The 14,560-nt window shown below is 42.2% G+C and overlaps 1 protein-coding gene across 14 annotated transcripts in view; it reads left to right on the forward strand.

Moving 5' to 3' along the window:
- The window catches only part of BAZ2B (bromodomain adjacent to zinc finger domain 2B), a 1,380,234-nt gene that overhangs the window by 120,120 nt on the left and 1,245,554 nt on the right, over positions 1-14,560 (forward strand). For all 14 annotated transcript variants that reach the window (XM_086956655.1, XM_086956643.1, XM_086956644.1 and 11 more), the window contains exon 2: positions 9,925-9,964. The gene's annotated coding sequence lies outside the window, so the exon portion shown is untranslated. The remainder of the gene's footprint in view (positions 1-9,924; positions 9,965-14,560) is intronic.

Raw genomic sequence — 14,560 nt, forward strand, 5'->3', positions numbered from 1 at the left:
CTTCTCCCACCTCCAGACTACGGCGAACCTCCTGCATTCACTGATGTTCACTGCCAACATGCCGAACTCACACCTGACTCCCTCTCAGACCCTACCTTTCATCGGAGCTGTTCTGAATATAGTGCTGTTTTGGGCTTATCCATCAAGCGGCGAGTTCAGGATTTTCAGGGTATGATACAGATGCTTCAGCCTCTATCCTCGGTTTTGGTGAGACTGACTTGGAGGATGCTGGCCTCCTGCATCCTGCTGGTGAAACATGCCAGACTGCATATGTGGGCACTGCAGTAGGACCATAAGTTCCAGCGGGTGCAGCATCAAAGGAGTCTCTCCGATATGGTCCAGATCTTGGAGGGGACTGCAGAGGACCTGCAGAGGTGGCTTACGTACTGCGATTGGGTCAGAGGCAGACCCCTCTCCCTTCTCCAACTAGATCTCACAGTAGTGACAGATGTGGCCGCCTGGGAGAGGTGGAGATCAGAGGACTCTGGTCTCTGCCGGAATCAGGACTCCACATCAACATGCTGGAGATCCGTGCGATCCAGCTGGGATTGAAAGACTTTCTACCCTCCATCAAGGGAAGGCTAGTGCAGGTGGACAACCCCACCACCATGTGGTTCTGCAACAAACAAGGCAGGTGGGTTCGCAGACCCTTTGTCAAGTGGCCATGCGTCTCTGGACATAGCTGGAACAGCAGGGCATATCTCTGGTGGTTCAACATCTGGCAGGTTGCCTGAACGCCAGGGCGGACAAACTATCACTAATGGTCTCCACCCGTAGGTGACACATAGTCTCTTACAGCAGTGGGGAGAGCTTTGGTTAGATCGTGTTGCCTCTGCTGAGCGCGCAATGTCCGTATTTCAGCTCACTGGAGTTTCCAAAGCAGCCATCGATCGGAGACACTTTTTGCCTTGAGTGGAGCTCCGTCTTCCTGTTCGCCATTATGCCCATACCACTTCTGCCTAGAGTTTTCAAGAAGATCAGGAACGACCGGCAAGTCATCTTTGTGGCTCCGGACTGGGCACGGAGAGTCTGGTATCCTTCGATTCAGATGATTAGTTTCAATCCTCCGATCAGGCTGCCCCTTATGGAGTATCTTCTGTCTCAGCAGCAAGGGAGGGACCTCTACACAAACCTGTCCACTCCACCTTCTTGTATGGAGATTGAGTGGCGACAGTTGCCAGCTTTCGGCCTTCCTTCCAAAGTCTGTGACATTATTCTTGCAGCTAAGCATTCCTCCACCAAGACAGTATGTGCCTGCTCTGGGCACTACCAAAAGTTATCTTTCTGCCTTCTTGCGGCTGCCAGACCAAGTCCCCTATTGTAAATACATTTTTGAAGGGTCTTCTACATTTGTTTCCCCCTTTCCCTTTCATTATGCCTCAGTGGGACCTTAACTTGGTTCTCAAATTCGTGATGTTTGCTTGCTCCTATCAAGCCTTTTACACAATTGTCCCCTTAGACTGCTCACCATCGAAACAGTCTTTCTTATGGCGATTACATCCACCCAGACGGTGAGTGAGCTGAAGGCTTTATCTTCCAAGACTCCATTCTTCTCAGTTTATCCGGACAAACTGGTGCTTTGCACTAGAGCCTCTTTCCTGCTGAAGGTGGTATCACCAATTCATGTGGGCCAATCTGTCACCTTGCCCACTTAATAAGCTCTGACACACCCCTCTAAGGAAGGAGATCGACTCCACCGCCTGGACCCAAAAAGAGCAGTGTCATTCTACCTTGACCGCACATGTGAGTTCCAGGTGGACGACCAACTCTTCATGGAGTATGTTGGTGCGAAGAAATGTCAGCCGGTGCAAAACAGGCAAGCTCTTGTTAGGTTGTTGTCTTTATCAAGATCTGCTATGCACTGGCCAAGAGCCAGCCTCCTGAAGGCTTACAGGCTCATTCCACCACAGCTGAAACTGTGACCACTGCATTAGCATGTTGAGTCCCAGTCTTGGACACCTGCCAGGCAGCAATGTGGGCTTCCCTGCACGCGTTTACCAAGCATTACTGCCTGGACAGTCGGATCTGAAGGACTTCAAGTTTAAATTCATCTGCAGACCCTCCACCCGGGATGATATTGCTTGGATATCTATTCAAAATTAAGGAATCTGCGGTTAAATAATGTCTCTAACAGATAAGATGTTAACAAAGGTAGGTAACTTGTTCATCTGATTGAGATTTCTAGCCACAATCACATGAACAAGTTACTTACCTTTGTTAACCTCTTATCTGGTAGAGACTTTACTTAAATGCAGATTCCTAACTGAGCAACCTGTGCTCCTCACTCTGCGGACAGATCTCTAAGGTCAGGGCTGATCCCTTTTAGGGCCCTAATTTGGACACACCAGTGTCGGTGCTTTTCATGGCTTTGTGCTTCTGGTAGTGGAAAGTTGTAAAAAGTAACTGTCAGTGTGCCCGCAAGTGGTTATGCAAATATACTTTTCAATCAGTGGAAAGTTGGCAGTTGGTAGTCGGGGGAAATAGCAGTCCCTAGTGATTTTTGGGTCTCGGCTAGAAGGGCGTTCTCGCCGAGAACTATAGTCGTCGGCTCAGCCGAGTGGAGACAAGAGCTGGCCACACGCGCAGCATTGTCTATGGCAGAGGCGGATTCAGACGCGCGCCTTGGGATTGGGTCGCGCTCGTGAGCCTGTAACGTAGACAGCTCACGCGCGCGACCCAATCCCAAGGCGCGCATCGGAATCTTCCTCTGCCATAGACAATGCCGCAAACTCAATGATGTGGAGCTACGAGAATGTTTCGGTTCTGGCCCGGTGGAGGCGCGTGGTTGTTCATGGGTGCGTATGGGTAGTGTTTTTTTTGTGAGATACCGTGAGGGCGCCTGGAAGGAGATGTGTTCATGGTAGGAACAAGAACATTGTAGCTAGAGGCAATCCCCGCACCGTACTGAGGGCGCCGGTTCTGTCTGTCGGAGGAGTGTGGTTGTTCTTGTGTACGCGTGAGTAGGTAAGGAATGTCTGACACGCGAGGTTGCCTTGAAGAAGATGTTATCGAGCTAGGAAAGTGCAATGTGCAATGCGTTTCTGGGGACGACCCCAGCACCGTGCTTAGGACGCTTCAGTCCGGCAGTGCAATGTGTGTCAGTGGGTGCTCTGTGCTTGTGGGCAGCAGTGCTCCGGCATTCTGATAACACAGGCCAGGAGAGCTTTAAATGCGGCTCGCTCTCGGCTTCATGTTTTTTTCCGAGACATCTATTCACGAGCTGCAACTTCTAAAAGAGCAGCTAGGAATAATTGGACATAGAAGCGCATATATGCCGTGCTACGCTTTTTACTCTGTACATCTACAGAAGTGAAACGTGACATTGAATAACATTATTAGCTATTTTTCTTTGGGGTATAAGTAGAAATAACTTCCTGCCGACAGCGAGACGCCACTTCATTGCAGCTCACGCCGTAAATATTCGAAAGCCATTTGCACACGCATGAGTACGAAAGAAACCGAAACCTAAAGGCTGATAGAAAGTAACGTGAACTGTGAGCGGCCCAGGAGCACAGACACATACACACGGGGGAGGAGAGGACAGGGCATCGCGGCCGATATTTTCAACCCTATTTGCGCCTCATCATTAATCCAACTTTTAAAAGGGATGGTTTATAGTGCCACAAACCCCCCGCATTACCGCTGCCCTTCCTTAGCGCGTTAATGCTGCTCTTTTGGCGAAGTTGTTACTCATGTGCTCCACTTAACTAGCGATAGTTACACCTCGACCGGAGCATCAATACTAACTGAGACAACATGCGCTGGTATGCGTTTAGAGAAAGTACACATTAAAAATGGAATGCGTGATAATCGGCTCTCAGCAGTTATTATTCACACAGCTCTCATGATGCACCTCAGGCACGGGGCTGACGCAGTTATTATTCACACAGCTCTGATGCACCTCAGGCACGGGCTCACAGCTGTTATTATTTGCACAGCTCTGATGATGCACCTCATGCACGGGGCTGACGCAGTTATTATTCACACAGCTCTGATGATGCACCTCAGGCAGGGGCTGCCTGCTGTTATTATTTGCACAGCTCTGATGATGCACCTCAGGCACGGGCTGACGCAGTTATTATTAACACAGCTCTGATGATGCACCTCAGGCACGGGCTCACGGCTGTTATTATTCACACCGCTCTGATGATGCACCTCAGGCAGGGGCTGCCTGCTGATTATTTTCACAGCTCTGATGATGCACCTCAGGCACGGGCTGACGCAGTTATTATTAACACAGCTCTGATGATGCACCTCAGGCACAGGCTCACAGCTGTTATTATTCACACAGCTCTGATGATGCACCTCAGGCAGGGGCTGCCTGCTGATTATTTACACAGCTCTGATGATGCACCTCAGGCACGGGCTGACGCAGTTATTATTCACACAGCTCTGATGATGCAGCTCAGGCATGGGCTGACGCAGTTATTATTCACACAGCTCTGATGATGCACCTCAGGCAGGGGCTCACAGCTGTTATTATTCTCACAGCTCTGATGATGCACCTCAGGCACGGGATTGACGCAGCTATTATTCACACAGCTCTGATGATGCACCTCAGGCACGGGCTCACAGCTGTTATTATTCACACAGCTCTGAGGATGCACCTCAGGCACGGGCTCACAGCTGTTATTATTCACACAGCTCTGATGCGCTCTCTAATACTCTTTACTAATGACTCTCTCCTACTCACTATCAACTTCTCACTCTACTACTTACTCTGTGTGTGGGTGCTAATGCAAAAGATCTCGCGTAGCGTATGCAAGTGATGAAGCTCTTGGCAATGTAAATGACCATGCCATTGATTTATGATTTAAAAATAAATAAATCATGAGCAATGCCAATAGCTTTACCTTTAATGCTGCCGAGACCATTGCAATGTAAATGCTTGTTTTTTGTGTGTATGTAGCAGTTACTTGCATTTGTTTAATTTGACTTAAAGACAGATGCATTTTATTCGTGACCAGAGGACATCGTCCAGTGAATGGCAGAAAACAAAAAGCATTGACAAAGCCACTAGGTCTTGTGTAAATTACACACGTTTTTTTTGGGGGGGGGGGCAGTATTACTCTATTTATTTCGATGGTTAATGAATCTGTAGATGCATCTGTTAATACACTTTTTCCCACAACAATACACTCATTTATCAAACGCACTATACTTCTGTCAGGACACAGGTTCATCAAATTGGCAGACGTTTGGAGCTAAGAAGACCGTACCAAGGCTCTTAACGCAGTGGAACATAAATAAATCTAAGGTCTTGGTATGCAAAACCCTTGAGGTTAATGCTGTATAATTCAATGTCCTGTCTTATTTCGTTTTATGATTGATGTTTTTCAATGTTTGAAGCTTAAAACACGTATCCTCGTAGGTCAGGGTTTGTAAAATGTGATTGGCTAAATGGAAAATGCAGCATTAGATTGGTGGTAGTACTTCACTCTTGCTATTCCCCCCTCAGCCTCATCACTCCCACTTCCCTAGAGCTCATTGCCATCTTTGCCGAGCTGCTGCAGGAATGTCTCGGTGATTGACAGTCCCTGCTGTGATAATGGAACCGGACTATTCGCTCTGGGTCTTTTACTATGCTGAATAGAAGCAAAGGCTCACTTACTGAAACATGATTGCAGGGACAACATTATGATATTTACTTAAATACGATTTTGACTATATTCAAGCAGGGAAGATTTTAGTAACAATATACGTATTTGCAAGTTAAAATGTATTATCTACTTGCAGATAACACTCTTTTGAATGTACTGGTAATGCTGCACTTCATGCTTAATTGTGTAATTGTTGCGTTGTGAACACACACGCATGCACACTACACTCACTCTTATGCCATGTTTGCCTTTATCTTTTCAATGTTAACCCGGTTAAGACCTTTAATCTAGCATTTATCTTTTCTGTGAAAAGTCTGTTTTTCCTTAAAAGAGGATCTCCGAGCACTTACATTTTTTCTTCTAATTTCTTGCCCTTTCAGTTAGATTTTTCCTTAAAACAATGGCTTTCGTTTATGTGCCTCGGGCAAAATTGCGACAAGGCCTTCAGGCCTCCTCCTGTCTGTCAGGAAAATGGCAGCTAATGACCATGAAGATGCATAAGATTTTAATTAGAATTCAAGACCTTGAAGCATCGGGAAATTATATGGACACTGAGAAAGAAGGCAGAAACTAGATTGTTCAGTACCGTAGTATTCTGGTGCCTTCATGTTAATTGATTTAAATAGAATGATGGTTCTGTATTGTTCTGTCTTGAGGTTGCCTAGTAAACATAGTCTTAGTGTGCCCTAAAAATCACAAAACAAAGTGTCCAGCCCTTCAGGAATCTTGATTGGAGCAATCTATTTGGGTTCGTGAATTTAAAACTTGTGACTGGATGTTGAAGGGTGTGAGTTTCTGAGATAACAGACCTTATTGCCTTCAGAAAAACACTCTAGAAGCACCTTATCCATGCACTGCATATACCCTTTTATATTATATTACTTATACCATCTGAAATAATAAAATTCGCTATAACACTTATGACCTCTCAAATCATGCCATTTACAAGAACGCATCTCAAATCACATAATTTGCGAGAATACAGCGCATAGTAGAGTAGCGAGTTATAGTTAATATAATGTGGCTACCAAGTTCAATGCATTGTGTATAGAGGTGCATGAGTTCAAATCATTTGTAGGTCTTGCATAAAATTATACATTTAAGGTCTAAGTTTAGACCTTATAGTTATTGTGTAGTTTTTCAAGTTTGTATCTAAAGAATAAAAAAAGTTATACTCATTTAAAGGCGGAGCTTACATTTTAAATTTAGGTTAGATCTATAACTTTAGAATTTGTGATGTTTGTGTAGTTTAGGTTTGGTTTGTACGGAAAGAATAAATAACCTGTTCCTAACTATAACAATCGTTTAACTGTTGTTTTTCTATTTTGTGTGTGTGTGTGTGTGTATGTGTGTGTACATATATATATATATATATATATATCAATCCGTATGGCTCCCTTTCTTTCCCGGTAGGCGCTACTAGGTGTGGCCGCGTTACTCCTGCGGTTGAGCCCAACCGCTAATCTGTCCAAACAACGATTCCTTCCTCGGAAGGAAATCCTGGAGTCGCAATTTATCCAAAATAATTCACAAGGAAGTTGGTTTCAAAGTTATTTATTTCAATCCATGGGGTGTCAAACAAAACCAAGGCAACAACCAACGCGTTTCCAAGACAGCGGAGGCTGTCGAAACGCGTTGGTTGTTGCCTTGATTTTGTTTGACACCCCATGGATTGAAATAAATAACTTTGAAACCAACTTCCTTGTGAATTATATTGGATACATTGCGACTCCAGGATTTCTTTCCGAGGAAGGAATCGTTTTTGGATATATATATATATATATATATATATATATATATATATATATATATATCTATATCTTGCTGTTGTCTTCCATTGTACATCAGTGGTTAAACTTTGCCTTTCCATTTTAATTTGCCTTTCTTTTATGATTTAGCAACCCTTTAGTTATTGATACCACTGAGTGCTGGTGGTTATTAGAAACAACTTTCCTGCAATGCAGTTTTCAAAGGTGACAGCCCTTAGCTTGGAGATTACACGGATAGCTGAAACAAATGCATATGCCTGAGGCATTTGGAAGAAGGTATAAGTCTAAATGAAGAGAACCCTATAGAGAAAAGTAATCACTGCCAATAGAAATTTCCAACAAACTATACCTTAAGGGGAGTGAAACAAATTCGGATTTCAGACCGATTGTATGTGAGATGAAACCCTTGTCTGAGAGTCTTTAGTTCTGTCCACAGTATCAGAACAAGGTTATATGTGTTTTTTGTTGGAGATATGTTTTTCAGAAAAAAGGGGATACTTTTGTCAGAAAATCAAATCAAAGACTTTAGTTGCAAATTCTAAGGGGCCATTCATGTTTGAATAGTTAATGTCTGCAATTTGTGCTGACTAGATAATCAATGTAAATTTTCAATGTAGAGTTCAGCCCCTCAACTGTCTACAATATTGCCATATCCTACCATGTACGTAAATGGGTAACTTGTAGTAGAGTTCTGCAGGAAAGGAGAGGAGGTAGCCGTAGTACAAGTTAATTCCCTCTTTTGACTACCTAGACCCAGATTGATTGCTTTTCCTTCTAGGATGGAATTAACATGGCTGATAGAGAGAATGTATTGTTTTTTGTAAAATATTTGTCTTAAAGTTTTTTAGAAGTTATTGCTAAAATTTGTTTTTATATATAGGAATTCAGTAACGTAAAACAAATTTGTTTCCATTAATGAATAGTTTCTGATATCAATTTGTGTCATGTATTCTGCATACCCCAAATATTACAGTGCGTATGTCCAGGATCCGTACGCGCGTCACTCTCATTCGGCACACAACTTGACAGTTATATAGTGTTGTGACACCAAACAGAAAGACAGAGTTATGCATAGTCAAAGAACCTATTGGTTGCTAACAAGGCAAAATGTGTTTTCTTTATGGTAAACTACAGCTGGTATTTAAGTTTAAATTACTGGGATGTAGTTCTTCAGGTCTTAGAATGTCATTACTTTAGTTATGCATATCCTCATTATTTTCGTGGATGTTGATGTCCAGCCTTGAATTCTTCCAGAAGAATATTAATTTATTCATAAAGTTTTATATTGCACGAACATGGTCTGTGAGGGTATCTGAGTGCTTTACAGATGATCGGAAGGAAGAAACAGGATTGCAAACAACATAATCAAGAGAGGTACAGTCTGTGTAAGCTCACAAATTGAGGAGAGTTACCTCCATAGGGCCGAGCTGACAAGACAAACCTGATCTAACATTCAAAAAATACTCGTGGGTGTAGATACTGAGTCAAATTGTGATACCTATCTTGCACCAAGAACGAGGAACCAGAGTTATAAAGATTGAAAATCATGTGAGACAACCTACTCTCTTGGTGATTTTTATTTTTGCAGTTTTTATCAGTTACCTTTCTTTTTTATTCCAATAAGTCAAAGTCTTTGAAATACTCCCTCTAATTGTTCATAATGAAGGTGCAAAAGGCATTAAACTTGCTTCTGCCCGATCTGTATGTCGGAGTGCACAATTCCACTTCTCTTCTCCCTGCTTGCAAGTTGTAATGGAGACCTGGTGCTTGAGCTTCTTATCTATACCTGTTAGTCATTTGAATGCCATCTAAACCCTATAGAAGAGGGAGAGGAAGAAACCATGTTATTGGAATTTAGATGACAAGAATGCCTTTTATTAAAATGAAAGAAACCGAAAACCTAGTATTAACACCCACATTTTTACTCACCATCTGGTTCCTACGTATATATGTACACACGAAAATAATTTTCTTGGTAACCAATGCAATGAAATAGTTCCTAGTTCCAGACGTTAACGTCCCCAAACTTTGGAAATAATATTTTTTCAAAGCATGCATGAGGTAATGATGTATTAGATGTGATATGTACGGGTTATGAACTGTTTTTGTAGACATTCAATGTAAAATGTAGATAACTTCTGAAAAAATATGTTCCTCTTCAAAACAGCAGCAAAAACTATTCTGGACATTTTCCTGGGAATACTTTTTTGTATTGCGAAATGTTTTCTTTTCAACACGTTGGCTTTCTGTCTTTTATTTGAACTGTTTTAGGATTTGAAAACCTTATTGTGTGTGTATATTTTTTTCACTATAACCTGTTAAAATCCTTCGAAGATTAAAACGGTATGCAACAAAGTAAATATGCTAATAATCTCAGCATTTTAGCAAAATTGCAGCAGACAAAGATTTGCCAGGCTTACTGCTCGAGATAAAGTATCTGTAGAACTATATTCTAGGATTGGATACATGCAATGTCATTTGCTGTGTTGAAAACCTAATGAACTATACTAGGAAGAAGATGACATCACTAACTGTTGCTCATGTTTGTATTTCAGTTTGCAACGCAGTGATGGCACACAACTGACAGTTTTAACAGTAAGTAAAAAAAAATAAGATGCTGTGGCTTTCCTTAAGTGAGGGGTATTGCAGTGTGTTATTCTGTTTATATTTTGTAGCAGATGTAATGAACAAAAAGTCGGATTGATTGTTTTTTGTTTGCAGATGTTATGTTCAACATAACTGAAATTTCTATGCCTCTTGTTTTTATGGTGATAGTGGTAATTTAAACGGCAAGCATTGTATTCTTTTTTTTAAATCTGGACTTTTATTAAAGGAAAGCGTATCGTTGGCTCCGTGAGGTAGGATTTTGTAAAATTATAGCGTCCAAAAACAGAACGGTATGCTTTTAAAAAAAATTGTTTTGTAATGTTGTGGATTTGTCAACGTGGATAGGTACAGAGAGAGTACATTGAAAACAACAAACCTAGAGAGTGTATATATATATATATATATATATATATATTACCTACTGGCGGTCGCCAGTAGGTAGTTATAGTTAGGATAATTTTCAATGTTAAATCTCAACATTCTATTTTGAATAACTTTGGCGCCGGTTGACGAATCTGCCTGAAATTTTCAGGAAAATGGTCTCATGGCGGTCCGGTCCTTCCCTGAAAGTTTGGGGGGGATTCGTCAAGCGGGGGCCGAGATAAAAGGGGGGTCCCAAAACGCGTTTTCCCCATGTTAATTTCCATAGGGCGGTCGATTTCACTTTTAGCCCGAACGGCTGAATGGATTTCCACCAAACTTGGCAAAATTGTAGGGACTGGTAGCCCGATGTGCCTTTGCTATGTCTCAAGATATGTGCTCCAGTGGATTTTGAGTAATTTAGGTTCAAAAAAATATATATATCTATAGGCGCTCTCCCGTGCGCGCACCCGAGTGCGCTCCAGGCGCGGCACGCGACTTGCGCGCAGGAAGCTGATTGGCTCTCAGTTGTCTGTAAACATTCTAAACAGTCCGGAGCGGCCGCCATCTTGTGTCTCGGTAAAATCGAGACACAAGGGGTTTGAAAAAAAAAGGGGCAAATGACCATAAGGGGGAAGAGTAGACCCCCTCTGACCCCCTAGGTTTGATGTAGGGACTAAAATAGGGTCCTGCAGGGCATTAAAATTTTTTTTTCGTTTTGCGCGGGGGAAGCGCATGGTACGCGCACCGGCGAAGCACGGGGAAAATCCAGGATTATATTTATGAAGGCCTTGCGCTGTTAGTTTTGCGCTTCCTGTGCGTCAATTTTTGTGACGCACCAGCGGTGTAAAAAAATGCGCATTGTTATGCAATATTTAAAAAGTGACGCATCTATCTAGATGCGTCACTTTTTAAATATAGTGCAACGAGGTACATTTTATTACACTGCTGGTGTTATGCGTCACTTTTCTGTGCGCACTCCTTATGACATTCCAGATGTGTCATATTTAATGTATGACGAATCATGTTGCAGATACAATATGGCGCAGAGTTTTAAAAAGTGACCCATGTACCTAGATGCGTCACTTTTTAAAAATAGCGTCAGGTATAATGCATGCAGAGGGGGTGTTCTCCCGCAAAAAGCTTTGTAATAGCGACGCAGTGAAATCTTTCAGATTTCACTGCGTCAGTTTTAGGATGCTGTTGCGTCAAAATCTTGTGCCTGCTTTACAGCAGGTGTTAGACTGAGGCAAGACCTTTCATATGCTGCTTTCCCCATTTGAAAGGACACATTACTGGAGTTGCGTCACTTTTGTGACGCACTCCAGCAATGCGTTACTTGGAATGTCATAAGGAGTGCGCACAGAAAAGTGACGCATTGCACCAGTAGTGTAAAAAAATGTGCCGCGTTGCGTTATATTTAAAAAGTGAGGTATCTAGGTAGATGGGTCACTTTTTAAAATCAAGCGCCACATTATATCTGCGTGAGGTATAATGCATGCAGAGGGGGTGTTCTCCCACTAAAAGCTTTGTAATAGCGACGCAGTGAAATGTTTGAGATTTCACTGCGTCACTTTTAGGATGCTGTTGCATCCTTTAAATATAGTGCAACGAGGCACATTTTATTACACTGCTGGTGTGATGCGTCACTTTTCTGTCCACAGTCCTTATGACATTCCAGATGTGTCATATTTAATGTATGACGAATCATGTTGCAAGGAGCTACAGATACGTCAGTATTTCTGACATATGTGTAAACATAAAAGTGATGCGAGGCCGGCGCAAAATTTTGACGCAATAGCATCCTAAAAGTGACGCAGGGAAATCTCATAGATTTCAGTACGTTGTTATTACCAAGCTTTTTGCGCGGGATTGCCCCTCTGCATACAATATACCTGATGCAGATACAATATGGCGCAGAGTTTTAAAAAGTGACCCATGTACCTAGATGCGTCACTTTTTAAAAAATAGTGTCAGGTATAATGCATGCAGAGGGGGTGTTCCTTGCAAAAAGCTTGGTAATAATGACGCAGTGCGTCACTTTTAGGATGCAGTTGCGCCAAAATCTTGCGCCTGCTTCACAGCAAACCTTTCACATGGTGCTTTTTCCATGTGAAAGGACACATTACTGGAGTTGCGTCACTTTTGTGACGCACTCCTGCAATGCGTTACTTTTGTGTTTACAGATATGTCAGAAATACTCCAGTTTATTCACTGTGTCATAACTTTCTTTTCTAACACTCACCTTCTTTCATTCCTCCTACTTCACTTCCTTTCACCTCTCATACCTTTCTGTTCTTTCTTACTCATTCTCCTTTCAATTATCAATGCACTATATTTCACTTACTCTTCATTTTTTAAGATTATAGCTCTTTGATGAGAATTGGAGGTAGTTCTGAAAAGAACTTTTGGTTTTCTTCTTTTAACTGAAGAGGAACAAAAACAGGGAATAGAAACTGCTCAACAGGAGCAAAAAGAAAAGAAAAAAATTAGGGGTGGGAAGGGCAGTGATGGTTCTCCAATGCCCGAACCATGAGCAGGACACTTTGCTCCCCATAGGTGAGGAGTTGATTGCAGTATCTGCATTTGACGACCCCATGGTTGAATGCAGGTTGAATGTTTGCTACCTGCCCCTGAGATTGTTCTCTTCCAGAAGAAGTTGCTCCTCCTGTTGATGTAGAGGCCCCATCTCTGGGAACCTCCTGTGCCAGAGCCCTGACACTTTCCCGGGCAAAATTCTGGGGGTGCCTCCTCTCCACATGTCGGATCATCGTAAAGTTCCCAAAAGAGTATTTTTTTTGGGGGTTACCCCGTGACAGGACCTGTTTGCAGATCCTGCACTCTACTTTTGGTGCATTCACCTTCTTCTGGCCTTCTGGAAACTTAAAAAATTTCCAAATGAAATGTTCCTTCACCTTTGGGGTAGGAGGCTCTTCATCAATGAAGTCATCTTCACTGCTGGATGGTCTGGCAGCCATGATGAATCCAGGAATATGGAGCAGCAAAAAAGGCAGGTCTTTCAGTCACAAAAGTGAAAGAAGAAGTGAAGGAAATGGGTGGGGATTTCATTCATTGTAAAAAAAAACTGTTAGCAACCAATGAAAAGTGTTATTTGAGGGTCACATGACCCGACGCGTTTACGCTGCGCGCTCCGGAGCACTTCCGGGTGCGTTTACGCAGCGCGATCGTAGGCGCTTCCGGGGCGCAAACGTGGCGCGATCGTAGGCGCTTTTCCGTGCGTTTATGCGCCGCGCACGTATGCGCTTCCGAGGGCACTTACGTTGCGCGCCGAAGTGACGTCATCAATCTTTTATAGAAATGCATAATCATTTTCCATATTAAAAAAAACTAATTTTATTTGTATGGTACGAAATGTTTTGCATTATTATTAACTTTTCATTCATATTTTTTTTTCACGAACGACAGTTGCGCTCTGGGTGCGCTTTCAGATGAGCTCTCGGAGAAGCTTACAGGAGAGCTTAGCTGAAAGCTTCCCGGAGCGCGCACCCAGAGCGCAAAAGAAAAAAATTATAAGAAAAAATGAATACTTAAAAAAAAACAGCAAATTGTAAAAAAAAAAAAGGTTAGAAACTCGATATACAAAGGAATTAGCATTTAAAAAACCTATGAAATTCACTGAAAAAACCATAGGTTTCACACCAGTTATAGTTAGGAATTAGCATTTAAAAAACCTATGAAATTCACTGAAAAAACCATAGGTTTCACACCAGTTATAGTTAGGAATTAGCATTTAAAAAACCTATTAAATTCACTGAAAAAACCATAGGTTTCACACCAGTTATAGTTAGCTGGAAATTTTACTGATATAAAACCATTGAAATTCCCACGTTATAGTTAGTCGGACTCACTATAACTTGCGCGTGCAATGCACTGCTGATGACATCACATATTACATCACTCATGACATGGTCAGTGACATCACTCATGACACCATCCTTGTGACATAGTGACAGACCTCCTTTCACTATAATGTAACCCTTGAGACACATATTCAAAAATAGAAACTGAAATTTTTAATAAAATGGAGATACCTATATCAGTTACAACAAGCAATTCAGTAATTCCACTATCTATATACACATCCACTCATTCACCAACAGTTCTATATAGTCACTCATACATATACTCACTCATCATATGAAGTGATACACCTATACATCCTGTTACACACCGACATTCATCCAAAAGTTACTCACACACATA

The sequence above is a fragment of the Lissotriton vulgaris genome, chromosome 2_1 (assembly GCF_964263255.1).
Source record: "Lissotriton vulgaris chromosome 2_1, aLisVul1.2, whole genome shotgun sequence".
Lineage (NCBI taxonomy): Eukaryota > Metazoa > Chordata > Amphibia > Caudata > Salamandridae > Lissotriton > Lissotriton vulgaris.